Genomic DNA, 18,531 nt, shown 5'->3' with positions numbered 1-18,531 from the left:
AGCCTTGGTATCGAGCTGTGCCCCCAGGGCTTCCTCCCTGGAAGCAATGGTTTCACCCACTCTGGGCCATTCTGGCCCTAACTCTCCAGTTGGGACACTAATAATTCAGTTCGTCTTCTGGGGATGTATCACAGTTCAATGTTCAGGCCACTACATTGTGGCCAGTGGTGGGACGCAGGCGCACCCACAACTCTGGGTCCCAGCCCAGGGACCTTGTGAATAGCAGTGACATGCCAGTGTGTCCCCTTTAACTCTTCACTATGCTGCTAGATTGCCCTGGGCCACTTCCCCATGGCCCCCACACCTTACTGAATGCTTCACCCTTTCCATAGGGCTGAAGTCTTGTATTCAGTCCCAGCAGCTATCTAGGAGCTCCTACTTGCTCCCCTGGTTCCTGCCAGCAACTGGTCTGTCCATGGTCCTGTAGCATCCTCAGCCAGCCAGGAACACCGTCCACATTCCTCCAGTTGCAGGCAGCAACTGCCTGCCTCTTCCTATGCAGCTCCTTTTACATGGCTCACCTGGGCCCTGACTAAATCATAGAAGATGAGGGTTGGAAGGGACCTCAGGAGGTATCTAGTCCAACCCTCTGCTCAAAGCAGGACCAAACCCAACTAAATCATCCCAGACAGGGCTTTGTCAAGACAGGCCTCAAAAACCTCTAAGGAAGGAGATTCCACCACCACCCCAGGTAACCCATTCCAGTGCTTCACCACCCTCCTAGTGAAACAGTGTTTCCTAATATCCAACCTAGACCTCCCCCACTGCAACTTGAGACCATTGCTCCTTGTTCTGTCATCTGCCACCACTGAGAACAGCCGAGCTCCATCCTTGTTGGAACCCCCTTCAGGTAGTTGAAAGCAGCTATCAAATCCCCCCTCATTCTTCTCTTCTGCAGACTAAATAATCCCAGTTCCCTCAGCCTCTCCTCATAAGTCATGTGCTCCAGCCCCTTAATCATTTTCATTGCCCCCCCTGGACTCTTTCCAATTTGTCCACATCCCTTCCGTAGTCGGGGGACCAAAACTGGACACCATACTCCAGGTGTGGCCTCACCAGTGCCGACTAGAGGGGAATAATCACTTCCCTTGAGCTGCTGTCATGATTATTCAAATGATACCTTTCAAGGCATACTTTGTAGAAAGATTATTACAATATTGTGTAGGGTGTGAATGCAGGGGCACATTCTGTTACAGAGATTGGATTACTGGGTCTAAAAATTTACCTCAAACATAAAAAAGTATGTTCAAATTCATAAGATGTCACAGTAACCTATAACTTTTTGCTTGCTTTGAAAATAATCATGGAAAATAGGTCCCGTTGTTTTCAGTAATGACTGTTATGAACCAGTGCAAGGGAACCAGAAAGAGAAACTGGATTAGTCCAAAGAAAAAGCATCTGATGATATGGGTCAAGGACTGTTGAAATCATGCTTAGTAAAAACAAAAGATGTGGAGCCCGAAATAAATGAACCAACATTTGTATCCGATATTAGACCTAACTGATGGACAAATAACAAGGGGATGAGCTATGTCAGTTACCCGCCTTTTTTCTTTCTGGGATTCTTAAAAAGATACTTTGAAAAAATCATCTTGTCGTTCTCTTCTCCCATCCCACCTGGCATCCCAGTTTGTCTAGTCTCACTTTCCCTGATTCCAAGACAGAAGGAGCAAACCAGAATAAAAGACTTTCTTCCCGAGAGGAAGGCTGTTAGGATGTTAGGCGATGGATCGCTTGGTGATTACCTGTTCTGTTCATTCCTTCTGAAGCACCTGGCACTGGCCACTGTCGGAAGACAGGATACTGGGCTAGATGGACTTTTGGTCTGACCCATTATGGCTGCTCTTATGTTCTTGTTCAAGGAATTTTGTTTTTCACTGAGTCCTGAACACCATCATGACATCCAGTCCTCGGCCCATCAAGGGGACATCTAATTGCAAGTGCCGCAGAGGCATGTAAGAACCTTTTCTGTCCCCTCCCCTCTTTTCCTTCCTCCTATATCTCTCACTCACTCCGCTTTTCATCAAATCCACTGCACGACATCAGCACAGCGAGATGAGATGGCCACAACCCTCCCTGTCTAAGGAGAACTAGACTCAACCAGATGACATCCCTCACCAGAATGTGAAACAGGGCCCAAGCAACAGATACCATGGCTGATCTGCCAGCCAAGCCACCATCCATCACCGACCCACTGTCCGGTGTTCTGAAAAATCAGCAAAAGCCGTATTTCCCCCACCTTGTCTCTCCTCCACCTTGAGTCTGTTTGTCTGTTAGAAACAGAAGTAAATACCCTTCTGACATCAGAACCAGGAGTAAAATTAACCCTTTCCTTTTCATCAAAGGTTGTTGCGTAGACAAAAGAGACTCTGATATTTTGCCTCCAAAAGGAGGCAAATTAATTAAGCTTGTTTTGCATAATCACTCAGTTCCAGTTTCAGTATAAATGCTTGTTTTAATTTCTTGTTCTTTCTTGTGTTTAATCAATCAACTTTAGATTGAGTGCTTTTGTTTGCCACGGAATCAAGTGAACCAAGGCCTCTGTTTAAATATATACACACCCATACATGAACCCAAACCTAAACATCACTGCTTTAGTGTTAGACAGCAACAGAGTTTATAAACACTTCCAACACTTTTGGCCTTTGAGATCAATACAACAGAGCTGAAACAGAAAACAAAAAGTGTCTTGAGTTTAGATTTGGATTCAGTGCAAAATCCATTGGCGGCTCTTTGACTGGCACGTAACCTTGTTTCCAGCCGTCCCGTTGTATTCATGTCCAGCTCTAGCATTTCTGGGGTCTGCATTATCATACCGATGTGCTGTTCATCTCTCCTGCTACTCTGTAGGGTGGTGGCTGAGTGTTGTCAAACAGCTGCTGCATGAAGCATGCTTCTACAGTACGATGTAAAGGGATTGGTAGAAGCATATGTAATCAAGCCCACTGCAGGGCATCTGCAGGATTTGAAACTTCAGCACCAAATCATAGGATCTGGTATTTGAGCTAAAGAGCTAACTTCATGAGCTAGTAGCAGGCAGCTTCTACAGGTCAGGCCCAAAGTCGAGGTGCAGAACACATTCTACGAGCAGTTCCAAATATCTTCATGGTTAATCACTTGACTGGGAGTCAGCGCTGCTGGCTTTGATCCCCAGTTCTACCGCAGACTCTCTATAACCTTGAACAAGTTGCTTTTACCCTTTGTATTCAGTTTCCCCATCTGCAAAGCGGGGATAAGGATCCTGAGCCAGCTTGCAGTGGGCTTGTGAGTGTCGTCGGACACGCCCGGTGTGGTGCTCGGCTCTGTTCAATGTTGATAACAGTCGGCTGTGTGGGTGTGTTCCCTCTGTGTGCTGCCCCGGCTCTGTAGGTCGCTGGCACAGCAGACCCCGAGAGAATCCCCAATGACCACAGACTCTAGTAAGGTACAAAGGCACCTGGGCCAGGTTTATTGTTGAAGAGAAACACAGTCTCCAGCTCCCCGAATCAGATATCCAAGGTGCTTCTAGCTAGTACATATGCGCTGCCAGACAACGGACTGGCTCAGTCAGTGACGGGACTTTCCACTGCTCCCTAGGCCAGACAAAGACACCGCCCCAGGGATGCATCTTATACACAGGTATGAACAAGTTACACCTCACTCCTGATGTATTGAGGGGCAACCCCTCTACGCAGTAAGTCGCCGCCTCTCACCTTGTACATATTGGTTTGAACAAAACAACTCTATCCATCATATTACCCTTTTGGCCCTGTCTTTGGGTCAGCTTGTTCCTTGTTTTCTGTGTGGAATGTGCCAGTATCCGACTGTTCTGATATCCAGTGTCCAGTTCCTTTTAGTTATGTCTCTTTCTGCAGCATCAGCCCTTTCCTTGCTAGCTCCTGTGAGCAGGGCCTGCCTCTGGCTCACAGCTTAACTTTGCTTTATGTTACCAAAGTCTTGACCATTACTTTAGTTCAGGCCTTAGGCCTCATACCAGGCCTCTGATACAAGGGTTTGTGTTTCAGGGCCTCCTCTTACTACAGTGAGGCACAATTCATTATTATTCCTATCCCAGTAGCACCCTGGAGGGCCCAGGGAAGATCAGGGCACCACTGTGCTTGGTGCTGTACATAGTGAGACAGTCCCTGCCCTGAACAGAGCAAAATGTAAATATACAAGTAGGGCAGGTGCAAGGATGTTTCGCACCCTAGGTGAAACTTCCACCTTGCGGCACCACCCCCCACGCCCCCACCCTGAGGCGCCCCCCCCCGTGGCAGCTCCCCCCCTCCACCCTCAGGTGCCCCCTGGCAGTTCCCCACCCCACCCTCTGCCCTGAGGCACCCCAACCCCAGCTCACCCCGCTCCGCACACGAGCATGAGCACCCCAAGCACGCCGTGGCTGCTTCACTTCTCCCGCCTCCCAGGCTTGCGGCGCCAATCAGCTTAGGTGCCGCAAGCCTGGGAGGCGGGAGAAGTGAAGCGGCCACGGTGTGCTCGGGGAGGAGGCGGGGCAGGGGTGAGCTGGGGTGGGGAGTTCCCCTGCGTGTCCCCCCCACCTTACCTGCAGGCGGCCCTCCCCGCGCTTCCCTGCCCCAGCTGCCTCCGCCTAAATGCCGGCGGTGACCAGGGCGGCCGAAGATCCGGCCACCGCGGTCGCTGCCGAAGAAAATGGCGCCCCCCAAATCCTAGTGCCCTAGGCGACCGCCTAGGTCACCTAAACGGTTGCACCGGCCCTGTATACAAGACAGACAAGCAGTTGAAGGAGACACAGAGAAGGGAACCGATTTATCCAAGTTTACATTGCAGGTTGTCTGTGACGCATTTTCAGATTCTCGGATGGGAGGTGCTAACAGAATTGCTAGGTACTTTTATTTGACCGTTTGGTAGTAGTTTCCCTTCTCCCCACAGAGTTGATCTTTGTTCTATTTTGATATCTGAGGGCAGGTCTGCACTACAAACTTTCATTGGCACCAGTGTAGCGCTTCTGGTGAAAATGCTCTAAGCGGATGGCAGCAGGGGTGGTTCTAGCTTTTTTGCTGCCCCAAGCATGGCAGGAAGGCAGCCTTTGGCGGTGTGCCTGCGGAAGGTCTCGGGGCCCGCGGATTCGGCGGCTTGCCTGCGGGAGGTTGGCCGGTCCCGTGGCTTCGGCGTACCCGCCGCCGAATCCATGGGACCGGCGGACCTCCCGCAGGCAAGCTGCCGAAGGCTGCCTAACTGCCGCCCTCGCAGGGACCAGCACCCCCCGCGGCTTGCCGCCCCAGGCATGCACTTGGAGCGCTGGTGCCTGGAGCCACCACTGGATGGGAGACAGCTCTCCCATTGGCTTAATAACTCCACCTCTGCAAGAGATGGTAACTCTATTGACAGGAGAAGCTTTCACATTGACATAGCGCTGTCTACGCAGTGGGTTAAGATCAGTATAACTATGTCACACGGGGTGTGGATTTTTCACACTGCTGCATGATGTAGTTACACCAAAGTGAGTGTATAGTGTAGACCTGACCTAACGGTTATCTTTTTTGCAATCCATGTTATGTTACATAGCATATATCAAGACCGTGGTTTCTTGAAATCTAACTGTATAATATATAATAAAAGACACTTAAAATAAATATCCTGCAACAAAAAACAGGTGCTGGGTTTCACCCCAGACGTTGCTGCATCTGCATGGTGGGAATAGTAATTCTTGTGCATGCAGTTAGACAGTATTTATGAGCATTTGCAAAGCCCCTTGGGATCTTTTGGATGAAAGGTGCTCTGTGACGCAGGGCAGTTGTATTAACTTCTTGTGACTCATGAACCACTCTGGCTTGGCAAGCTACTGCCCAGGAAAGCTCTGTAGGGTCCTTGTTTAAAGCATCACTGACTTCCTTTGGAGCAAGCTTGACCACAAATGCATGGAGCAACATCCTGAGAGATGCTGAAGGCTGTATGCTCAGTACCTCTCAGGGGATTTGGTGCTTGAAAGGGTTTGCTCCTGCTCCATTTGACCCCAGAAGTACAGGATTGGACCCCAAGAGAACACAAAACAAAACAATGGCAAGCTGTTGTAAAGCCTACGTTTTCCCTGTTCCTATAGGAAAGTAGAATTTGCATCGACTGCAGAACATAAGCTGCATCCTCAGCTGTTACAGGCCGGCATAGATTCATTGAAGTCACTGGAATGATGTAGATTTATACCAGCAGAGGATCTAGCCACTTTTCTATCATCTTCCCTGGCTCTGGCTCTGGGACAGTCTGCACCAGCAATGTTAAGTTTCACACAGATAGATTTTGCAGCAGTTGATCTTCATTGGATCAAATGTCTTTATTCTTCGGCATCTCTCATACATTGTAATCCATTTGCTGGCACCTGGGTCATTTGGATTAGAGTGTGATTTAAACTCTCAAGCTGATTGCATTGGTCCTTTTGCCAGTAGATTTTTTTCTGGGGCAATGAAACAGGCCCAACAGATACCCTCTTCTTGCCCCAGGCACTTGGTCATTTCATACTTAAAATCAGCATTTGTTTTTTTGTAAGCAGGATAATTCTAATGAGGTGGGATGTCATCACTCACCTACAGCCCTTCCTTTTTCAGTGGGAAAAAAGAGAGAGAGAAAATTTCAACCAGCTGTATTTGTGACTAGAAATACAACGGCTCAATGTCTTGTTGGCAGCCGGTATCAAGCAGAGTGCCCCAGGGGTCGGTGCTGGGGCCGGTTTTGTTCAACATCTTTATTAATGATCTGGATGATGGGATGTTCGCGGATGACACTAAACTGGGGGGAGAGGTAGATACGCTCATAAGAAGGTAGGGTCCAGAGGGACCTAGACAAATTGAAGGATTGGGCCAAAAGAAACCTGATGAGGTTCAACAAGGACAAGTGCAGAGTCCTGCACTTAGGACGGAAGAATCCCATGCATCGCTAAAGGTTGGGGACCGACTGGCTAAGCAGCAGCTCTGCAGAAAAGGACCTAGGGGTTACAGTGGATGAGAAGCTGGATATGAGTCAACAGTGTGCTCTTGTTGCCAAGAAGACTAACGGCATATTGGGCTGCATTAGCAGGAGCATTGCCAGCAGATCGAGGGAAGAGATTATTCCCCTCTTCTTAGCAACAGAGCTAAGTCTTATCACACATCTGCCCACCTTTATTTGAATGACGCTCCTTTCGATCTAACAGCTCAGGCATTGTCAGTTTCATCTAGAACAATTTACAAACTTGGAACCTAATCCTGTAAACACCTAATCATTTGATCAATCCCACTGAAGACAATGGGACTATTTGCATGTCTATGGACCACTTTTGTGGTAAGGAGTCTGTTCCGTTCCTATAAAGGAAATTGAAGCTCCCATTGAAATGCAGTGTTTGGGTACAATATCATAACGCAGTTTAGGATACAGTTCTACTTAAAATTTGTCTTTTAATAAGTCAGACGTATGCTGAAATGGCTCCTAACCCAACTCCCATAGTCCATATAAACAGACTGAAATACTACATATTTGGGGGGGAAAGTGAGTAGTTAAACATATACAAACACCCATTGCATCACTATACTGGAAAATATAGCTGAACTTAATTTTCTGTGGAATTTGAAGAAAGTTTAACAGTCCTAATTGTTTTCTGTGTTAATCAGCGTGAACCTGAAAAAAATTACATGCCTTCTAAGAGAAAAGAATCAGTTCACACTTACTGAAAAAGAATTCCTTCCAACTGGTGTTCAGAAGAGTGTTACAAGACACCTAGCAGAGGGTGGAGAGAATACCCTCCCACATTACGACCAGCAAAAATAATAATTAATTATTATTACTGAGGGATAGCTCAGTGGTTTGAGCATTGGCCTGCTAAACCCAGGGTTGTGAGCTCAATCCTTGAGGGGGCCATTTAAGGAACTGGGGTAAAAATCTGTCTGGGGATTGGTCCTGCTTTGAGCAGGGGTTGGACTAGATGACTTTCTGAGGTCCCTTCCAACCCTAATCTTCTATGAATTAATAAAATCTCAAAGAGGCAGAAGTTCACAGATTTGCAAACCTAAAAACCTGGGTTATGCTTTAAGCCAGCTCAGCACATAGCAGGTTTCTGAACATTAAAAAGTTACCTGCAAAGGAACACTGAAGTCCATTAACCTGATTGTGAGCCAGCCAGTATCCCCTCACTGACTAAAGGTGCAGTCACCCCCAAACAGCTAAAAATTAACCTGGCCCTTTTAGGCTAAACGGAGTCATGTCACTGGCTCCATCTCTGTTGTTACATAACAGACAAAACTCCAGGTGCTGGCACATAGGGTCTCAGGCACGTGGTGTGATTGTTTCAGAATCTCTTTTGGGAATAGCCATGTACGTGAAACAGCTGGTACTTATGATTATGCTGCAGTATTTCTAAGCATGTATATTCATCTTGGTATCTGAAGTTATGATTATTAGCTCTGGTTACTACATGTTTGCTCCTGTGGTAACATCCACAAGGTATTTAGCCAGCGCATGAAGGGACAAATCAAGTCGAATGGCCATTTAAGGAACACTTAGCTCACAATGGACCCTGGAAAACGCCTGTCTACACTGAATGGACTTTTTGTGACTGTTCTAACTAGAAGAGGGGTGGGGGTGATGGACATGTGACTTGCCTATGTGACTCCAAACACCATCTTTCACAATAAGAACAGATTTCTCTTTACTGGGCACTTGCAGAAGCTAAAAGGCCCTGGCCTGGAAACATCTCCATTTTGCCTCCTTCCTGCTCCAGCCTCTGGACTATGAACATCTACCAAGGGGAGCATTCTAACCACGGGACTGAGGACTTCAAGGTAATCTGGAGCCTTCATATTTCCTTGATCCTTTGCAGATGGATTTATGAGTTGGGTCTGGCACAGAGACTGTTCCAGCCTCATTGATTGATTGATGAGTTCTCCCTTGCATTGGACAAAGATCAGGTGTCTGCTGACTTTCTCACACGAGTCAGCAGCCTTTGATACCTGTGGTATAAGCAACACAGCCCTTGCTTGAGTGGATTTGTTCTTTCCTCTCCAAATGTCAGAGCCTGTTCTCATCGAACTCAATAGCAAAGCTCCTTTTGATCTCAATGGGAACAGGAGTTGGTCCCAAGTGATCAGAGCATGTGATTTTCATCAATTGCTCATCTGTCCAGAGACAGTTCTCATGCATGTTCTGCCAGGCTGATTTCGATTGCCCCTCCTGTATGTCGTGCTGAGGAAAATAATAAAGCAATTTGGGCTGTAGTTCTCTCAAGATGTACATGGCACTCACAGTTCTATGCCTCTTTCCCATCAAACCCAGATGGTGCAGCATCTTTGCTTTCCTAGGGCCTGGCAGAGAGCAATCCTTAGATAAAGGCAAGCTGGCAGAAGCTTAGTCTGGACATAAGGGAGGCACTGATTGGGTGTTAAGGGGAAATGGGGTGATTGTTTTCAATTTGGGGTGCTGCTGGATCCTCAATGACACCTGGAAGTACAGGTGGCACCAAGGGCCCAAAGCATCATTTTAGACAGGTAAGGGGGATGTCGGAGAGAACGGAGAGAGTGTGGGGCCCCGGGCCAGGGGCGGGGTGGGAAGGAGTCACATGGAGGATCACGTGCCCTCCCTCGTGTCCCTCCCATGAGTGTAGTACCGGCAAGAAATGGTTTCTACTTGTTTAGCCTGCAGAAGAGAAGAATGAGGGGGGATTTGATAGCTGCTTTCAACTACCTGAAAGGGGGTTCCAAAGAGGATGGATCTAGACTGTTCTCAGTGGTAGCAAATGACAGAACAAAGAGTAATTGTCTCAAGTTGCAGTGGGGGAGGTTTAGGTTGGATATTAGGAAAACCTTTTTCACTAGGAGGGTGGTGACGCACTGGAATGGGTTCCCTAGGGAGGTGGTGGAATCTCCTTCCTTAGAGGTTTTTAAGGTCAGGCTTGACAAAGCCCTGGCTGGGATGATTTAGCTGAAAATTGGTCCTGCTTTGAGCAGGGGGTTGGACTAGATACCTCCTGAGGTCCCTTCCAACCCTGATATTCTATGAGTCTATGATTTCAGCAGGAGTTCGGCACCTAAATACTTTTGAGGATCTGGGCCTAACAGCCTAACTCTCTTTTGAAAATGAGACTAAGCCACTTAGGATTTTTTGAAAAATTTACCCTGTACATACTTCACTTCACAGGGGAGAACTTCACTCCTTGGTTACTGTATTTTTCCCTAATTCCGATTGCCATCAAATATGAGATCTTGTGGATTGTGGTGTCACCAATCTCCATGAAGGTGCCTTCCTGACGAGGAGATTACACAATACAGAGTTCCTTGCTTCCTGACTAGGAGCCAACTCTCTGGGCACCATGTCAAGCTTGTTTGAGATGTACTTTAGTGCTGATGTACTCTTTCCTCATTCTGCTTAATGGTCCTTTTCACCCTACACAAAGCCTGGAAAGGTTACAATGGGTAAGTGAGCCAATTAACTGCCCAGGCTGCACCTGGAGAAGGAGACAGGGAGCAAATTAGAAAAGACTCATCTGGGCAGGAACAGCTGGGGCTTATATAAACCAGGAAGCTGACCATAGTTGGGGCTGCAGGGAAGGACCCTACAGTTGCTCCCTGGGAGGAGAGAGTGTGGCTTGGTATGCCCAGAGAAGGGGAGAACCAGAGAGGTAGGCAAAGCTCAGGGGGAAAGCAGCAAGGTATAGGATAGGTCAGACCTTGGCTGCGAGAGGGCTCCGAAGCCTGGGTCCCCCTACCGGCCGCTGATGAAGGAGCACTGGTGGGTCAGTGAGCAGGAAGACTGCCTGAGCCCATTTCCCAAGAGGGACTGTGATACCCTGGAAGGGGGGCACATGTACGGTGACCTGGCTGGAGTCATGAAGAATAGCTGCAGTTCCTGGAGTGAGAGGGGTCTGCAAGATGAGAGGATGGCAGGAGAGATGCTGCCGGGAGGGTGCGATACCTGGCCAGTGCTAATCCCCAGGATGGCCAACAGGAGGCGCCACTAGCAGTGAGTGCACCCTGTGGCAGGTCCCTATGGTGTCTGGGGGGACTCTTGCATTATGGCGATTCTGTGGTGAGATGTAACGGGGTCAGCATGTGCCTCTCATGAGTGCCCCCTTTTCTCTGGCTGATAGAGCCTGCAAACAGTTCCTTTCACGGTGGTGTGGGGGGGCACCTCTTGTGGATGGCCCTTTTTCTCTGGGTTAAGTGTGATCTTGCTTTTCTTTTTTGGTGTTACATCAGGGTGGTCCCTGCCTCTCGCAAGCACACACAGACACACACCGGCTGCTGGTTCTCGGCAGCACACACGCTGGACCCCCTTCCAGGGTATACAGTCAGGTCTTTCTCAGCCCTGGTATTGGGGTGTAGCTCTAAGAGTTATTCCCCGAGGCAGCTGGGGTCCTTTTCAGCAGCCCTCCCTGGCCTCAGTCTGTAAGCAGACCAGCAGGGCTTGGTACCCTTGGCTGGTCTGGCCAGGTCTTGGGATCAGTCCCCTGGGATCATCCTGCCCACCCTGACCTTTTCATGGTCCTGCTGCTACTCGATCCAGCCAACCAGGCACCCAGTCTTCGGCAGCCGTCGTGCCTAGAATGTAATTAGATTAAAATAAATGCTCTCATGCTTTATGACACATGAGGAAACCCGGTGTTTCCACCTCCCTCTGCCTAATGACACATTTCTTGTTCTGTTATCGTCTGTTTCCATGGCAGTGACGTCTTTCTCAATGTGTATGTGTGTGTCATTCATTGACCTTCTCTTTTCCACCTTCCACCAAGTGGTAGCCAGTCAAGGGTTCCTCTAAACACCTGGGTTTTTAACATCTGCACAACATGCCCATACCACAGAAGCCTTCCTTCTTGAATCCTTGTCTCTACAGTCTGCTAGTTCTCCTTTGTGGTTATTTCTACATGGAACCTAAACACCGCAGCTGGCCTCTGCCAGCCGACTCAGGCTTGTGGGCCTCAGGGTAAGAGGCTGTTTAATTGTGGTGTAGACATTCAGGCTTGAGCTCTGGGATCTCCCTTCCCTCACAGGGTCCCCAAACACAGACTCCTGCCCAAGCCTGAATGTCTACACTGCAATTAAGCCACCCTGTAGTCCAAGCCCAAGTCCCCCAACGTGGACAAGATGTGGATGCTCAATTGCAATGTAGATATATCCTGGAACACATCAGCATTGGGTCCTTTATCCCACCAGCGGACACCATGTGTTCTCTGCAAGGATCTCGCACAGAATGCATTGTTCCCTGTGGTGGCCTTCTGTCATTTCAGATTGGCACCATTCCACTGTGTACCTAACTCCTAGATGGTCACCTAGGCACTTTTGAAAATGCCAGTAGGCACCATACCTTGAGAAAACCTAGCCCTATGGTATGTCTCTTTTTTGTGCAGTAGTTTAATCCTTTAATCCACAGTGCTCCAGCCTGTGAATGGGAGGGGTGAGACTAGGGCCAGTCAACGGCACACCACAATGTGTAGTTTCAGCCCCTAACATGATGGGGACCTGATCTCATTCAGGACATTCTTCCACACTGTCCCCGATGCCTGGAGCCTTCTCCCTCTCCCAGTTGCCATTGTCGATATCTTAGTGCTACCATGATGCTGACAATAGTACCTGGGCTAGGGAGGGAGTTTCCAGGAATCAGGTGCGGAGTGGATGAACACACGCTGTTCTATTCTAATCTATTTAGGTTCTTACCCCACCCTTATCTGAGCACCTTCGTCTAAACACCTGGGCTTTTAACATCTGCACAACATGCCCATACCACAGAAGCCTTCCTTCTTGAATCCTTGTCTCTACAGTCTGCTAGTTCTCCTTTGTGGTTATTTCTGCATGGAACCTAAACACCGCAGCTGGCCTCTGCCAGCCGACTCAGGCTTGTGGGCCTCAGGGTAAGAGGCTGTTTAATTGTGGTGTAGACATTCAGGCTTGAGCTCTGGGATCTCCCTTCCCTCACAGGGTCCCCAAACACAGACTCCTGCCCAAGCCTGAATGTCTACACTGCAATTAAGCCACCCTGTAGTCCAAGCCCAAGTCCCCCAACGTGGACAAGATGTGGATGCTCAATTGCAATGTAGATATATCCTGGAACACATCAGCATTGGGTCCTTTATCCCACCAGCGGACACCATGTGTTCTCTGCAAGGATCTCGCACAGAATGCATTGTTCCCTGTGGTGGCCTTCTGTCATTTCAAATTGGCACCATTCCACTGTGTACCTAACTCCTAGATGGTCACCTAGGCACTTTTGAAAATGCCAGTAGGCACCATACCTTGAGAAAACCTAGCCCTATGGTATGTCTCTTTTTTGTGCAGTAGTTTAATCCTTTAATCCACAGTGCTCCAGCCTGTGAATGGGAGGGGTGAGACTAGGGCCAGTCAACGGCACACCACAATGTGTAGTTTCAGCCCCTAACATGATGGGGACCTGATCTCATTCAGGACATTCTTCCACACTGTCCCCGATGCCTGGAGCCTTCTCCCTCTCCCAGTTGCCATTGTCGATATCTTAGTGCTACCATGATGCTGACAATAGTACCTGGGCTAGGGAGGGAGTTTCCAGGAATCGGGTGCGGAGTGGATGAACACACGCTGTTCTATTCTAATCTATTTAGGTTCTTACCCCACCCTTATCTGAGCACCTTCCAACACGACTAAACATCTGTCCCGTGTTTCATTCTCTCTCATCCACCCTCCAGGGAGATAACTGTGTGTGCAGTGCAGTGTTTTGGTAGGGCTTTGGTTTTGTGTTGCATTTTTAATATGCACATGCTGCTCTGTGTTTACAATGAAGTGACCTTGCACTTAAGGTAGGAGGTGAAGGTTTGTGCTGGTCCTTGGTTCCTGTTGGAGTTTTCTCCACTGTCTCTGATCAGTCCCAAGAAACTGTGTGATCAAGGGCTGTAACAGTCTAGCCCTAATTGATTAAATCTCAAGTGAGGTGGTATTATTATCCCCATTAAATAGAGAAACTGAGGCACAGAGAGGGAAGTGACTTGTCCAGGGTTGGGATTAGAACCCAGAACTCCTGACTCCGACTCTTAAACATTCATCACTAGATAACTCTGCCTCTTTGGCCGTTGGACACACACACATTAGCCAGTGACCTGAATTATGAAGTTTGGATCAGGATCCAGACCTGCATTAGAACTTCCCCATTCAGATCAGGTGTTCCCGTTTGATCCATTATACCACTTGGCTCTAGCTCTCCAAACATCTCTGAAGTATGGAGTGGGAGTGGAGATTCTGATCCAATTTCCGATTTGGATCCATCTGTCTTTCCACATTGCTCCATTTTACCAGGCAGAATTCTCTATTTTGCTTTTAAAACCCTTCAGCTTGTTTCCCTACTTAAACAAATATAGACTGAGCATTATTTTCCCAGAGGGGTTATGAAATACGCTTTATAATATGAATTGTCATGTACAATAGCACATGTCATATGCACTCGAAATTCTTTTGCACCCTCCTGGGTATAATTACTAGGCAAAAGGAAGAAAGGGTCCTTGAAACCATGAAACAACTTGCAGACCATCTGCCTCCTAGTGCAAATGAAAGCAATTTCATTACTGTCTCAGTCCAGATAAACACAGAGCAAATCAGACATCAGCCAACAAATGCTCTGATCATCTGTGAGATGAAGCCAGGACTGACACTATCTCAGTTCCAATCCTCCCAGAGCCAGCAAGGAAGTTAGCTATGGAAAGTCTGGCATAGCGAGAGGTATATTGCACATACCATCAGCCTAACTCCAATCTTCCATCCCGCTCGTGTTTATGAGTAGCATTGATTTGCAAATGCTGCCCACCTGCCTCAACAGGTGGGAAAATTGATGGGACCGACGGCGGTTGGAACAGCCCCTGGCTGTTGACATGAATAGCTACAGCGGCACAGATACAGTGCTGCAGCTGTGCCCTGTAATGCTTTAGCGCTGATGCTTCTTACATTGATAGAAGGGGTTTTGGTTTTTTTTCCCATTGATGCAGGATATCCACCTCTCTGAGGCAGTAACTAGGGCAACAGAAACATTCTTCCATCGATTGTGCTGCCTCTGCAGTGGAAGTTAGGTCGGCCTAACTATGGTGGCTGGGGGCACAAGGTTTCTCACGGCCCTGAGCAATGTAGCTTGGGCGACTACGTTTTAGGGGTGGATCGACGCCAGTTGAACAAGGTAGAAGAGCACATGCTGAGTGGATACGGGAGTGCCCCGCTCCTTCAGAGTCTCAAGCCACTCATTTGGCTAGCTTGGGAAGGAAGCGAGCTGATTGGTCCCTCGCCCGCCCCTTTCATTAATTTAAACCCTAATCCAGGCCACATGGAGCCTCTTTCTGCTCCATTCCAGTAGCAGCAGAATTTGCTTTTGGGCTGGATTCATCTCTGGTTCCCAGATCCGGGATGCCAGGACAAAGAGGAATTGAGGTGGACTCTGCACATAGGAGAAGCAGGGCTTGGAGAGTAGCAGGGCTGAGACCCCCTTCCTGTGTGTGTGGGGTGGGGGTGCATTCCAGTGGAGGGGTCTGTGTCCTGTTGCAAGGGTTGTACCCATGTTCTCTGGAACTGGCTCAGGAGGAGGCAAGGGACATATGAGATGCCTGCTGCTGATGATAATGCAGCAGCAGGCATTTCAGGTGCCCACTACCAGAACTATTTGGCTGGATCCTGGAAAGATGTAGGGTCTGCTCCCCCTCTCCAGCCCCCCATTGGCTCATGGTGAGGAGTGCTGGGTAAGTGTAGTGAAGGAACCATGGTAGGGAATAGCCTTCCTCCAGGAGTATTGGTAGATGGTTCTTAGGGAGATCAACATCGGAAGGATAAGTAAGAAAAGTGAATTTTAATATTTGGCTAAAGAAGAGAGAAACTTTCTAGCATGCAAGTAGAGGGAGACTGTTCCCGGCATAAGAGGGTATGATTTAAAGTTGTGTGTGGTTGAAGGAAATAACAGAATAAGGTGAGGGGAAGGAGGAGTGCATAGCTAATCAGGGTGGGTGTGGGGAATGATTGCTCAGATGTTGGTATATTATAAAAACAGACATCGAGACGGCCCCAAGCCCCAACCCCAGATCCAAGCCCTTCCTGAACATTCGGGGTGATTGAAACAAGAGCTTTTTGGAACGTTGCCATTTTATCAATGCGGAAATGTTGTGCTGAGACACTTTTTGCTTTTGATGAAAAGGTTTTCTGGTTCTAGACAGGAGCGAGTGAGACTATAGCCAGGTGATGTTGGAGGTGGGAGACGCAGGATCAAATTCCTGTTCTACCACTTGACTTTGATGAAAAACTCTGCTTTGAATCAGGCAAAGCAGTGACTTGCACTCAAGTTTCCTACAGCCCAGCCTAGCCACCTAACTACCCGCCTGAAATATACATTAAGACCCACCCCTGTTGCCATGATATGCCACTGTCCTCTTCCAGTCGAAACCTGCACTCAGAACTAGGTCTGAACTTTGCAAATGGCCCATATCTTTATGGACCAAACCAAAGCCCCAGGTCCAAACATACCCAGACTTTGGGGCGCTTAAAATCTGGGGCTCTCGGACACTTTAGCAATGACCTATAGACACAGGGCAATGTATAATAAAGACAGAAGAGAGATTGTGAAGTGCAGTGGGAAGCCCAGAGGAAGGTACAATTTATATTCATGTTTAAACTGTCCTGACCTTGTCGTGATCCTTGTCTCATCTCCTTTTCCTACCTTCAGCAGTGCTGTCATTGATAAGACTTCGTCCCCGGATGTTCCAGTTAGTCTTTTAATTTGCTTGGTGTCAGCAGTAAATTTTAGCTCTTCAAGTCTCTCAGAATATCTGATCCTGTCAATCCGAAGTGCTGCTGAGGTTTGTTGAACTAGGTGTCCTTAATGGCAATGTGTGATTTCTCACCTTCTCCAGTAATACTCTGCCTTCCCTTTACCTTTTTTTCCTTAATCCCTTCACTCATTTCAAACTTATGACCTTTTCTCTCTCCCTATCAACTTATTCCCTTTACCCTCTTCTGGCGTCTTCTCACAAGCAGGTCAGACTCTCTCCAGGCTCTTTATATCCATTCTGGGAAGTAGCGATTGTGGCCACAGGGTCGAAAGGGGATGTTTAGAATTCTGTCCATCATAACAGAGCGGGGGCAAACTAGCTTGGATCAAGTGAGATCCATCCCCAGTTACTGATATTCTTGTGGCTACGGCACTGGCCTAGTTCTTAAGAGACGTGGGTTTTACTCCTGCTGCTACCACGTCCCTTGGGTGTGTGACTGTGCCCAATAACCATTCAATTAACTCCCTTTGATAACCCCTTCGCTACAGCCGTCTGTAGGCGCCTGCATTGTTTTAACGATTGCTAAGCACCCATTGTCTTCTGTGGGAGTCACTGGATGCTCAGCACTTTTGACAACCAGGCAAATTCCTAAATATGGACCTTAATCTTTGTGTGCCAGCTATAAAATAGGGTTGCTGACGCTTCCCCTAACTTACAGGGGCATGGAGGCTCTCCAGCCCGATGGTGAAAGCTGCCGTACAGGCTGACTGATGGAATGAGAGGTAGGGATGGGGGACCCCTATGGAATCCAAGGCCTTGTAAAGGTCTGATCCAGGCTTTTGCATTTCACAAAATGATTTCTGAGTTTTGAGTCTTTTCTTCCTCTGTCATTTAAGGTCATTGCTTTTTACCAGAGTTGGTCCAGTTCTTTTTAATAACGTTTTCTTAGCTAAGAAACCAGTCTCACATATTGTGGGAGGGTTAAAAAAAAAATCCCTTGGCAACTAGACTGGCCTGAATGGATAACCCATATTTGCTATGCTGAAATGCAGTGGTCCTCAAACTTTTGTACTGGTGACGCCTTTCACACAGCAAACCTCTGAGTGCGACCTCCTCCCCTTATACATTAAAAACACTCTTTTATATATTTAACACCATTATAAATGCTGGAGGCAAAGTGGGGTTTGGAGTGGAGGCTGACAGCTCATGACCTCACAGGTAATAACTTCGCAACCCCCTGAGGGGTCCCAACCCCCCAGTTTGAGAACCTCTGCTATAATGGAATGGGCTAGTACATATGTTTGCTGCTACGCTCTGCTGGATGAAATCAGAACAGCACAACTGTGTTTCATAAGCCCTATATGTCGGTTTGCACACTGCGCTGTTGATTGTTTTCCTACCCCCATTCTCAGTGGCCTGGGCTTTTGGAGAAGGAAGATCTATCCCTGCCGTCACTGTGAAGTTCTGAGGAGCCACCGTGGCCATCGTGTACTTGCAATTATGTCCCCATTTTTCTACTGTAGCTTAGCATGAAAAGAAACGATGGGATTTATTCATCTAATGGTGCAGGCACAGGTATAGAATCATAGAATCATAGAATCTCAGGGTTGGAAGGGACCTCAGGAGGTATCTAGTCCAACCCCCTGCTGAAAGCAGGACCAATTCCCAACTAAATCATCCCAGACAGGGCTTTGTCAAGGCTGACCTTAAAAACCTCTAAGGAAGGAGAGGTAGGTAGCTAGAAGATGTCTTTAAGCCCATCCCCTACATGACTTGCCTATGGCTGCAAGGTGAGATGATGCATAACTGGGACCAGAACCCAACTCCGCCAGCATGGATGAATGCGGGAAGCTCCCCTC

At 48.0% G+C, this 18,531-nt stretch overlaps 1 long non-coding RNA gene across 1 annotated transcript in view; it reads left to right on the top strand.

Moving 5' to 3' along the window:
• Positions 1-8,644: 8,644 nt before the first annotated feature.
• Positions 8,645-18,531, top strand: part of LOC120389347 — an 85,794-nt gene continuing 75,907 nt past the window's right edge. Inside the window, exon 1 of the long non-coding RNA XR_005590884.1 lies at positions 8,645-8,762. This is a non-coding gene — a long non-coding RNA (uncharacterized LOC120389347). The remainder of the gene's footprint in view (positions 8,763-18,531) is intronic.

The sequence above is a fragment of the Mauremys reevesii genome, linkage group 23 (genome assembly GCF_016161935.1).
Source record: "Mauremys reevesii isolate NIE-2019 linkage group 23, ASM1616193v1, whole genome shotgun sequence".
Classification (NCBI taxonomy): domain Eukaryota; kingdom Metazoa; phylum Chordata; order Testudines; family Geoemydidae; genus Mauremys; species Mauremys reevesii.
This window is presented reverse-complemented; position numbering and strand designations above follow the sequence as displayed.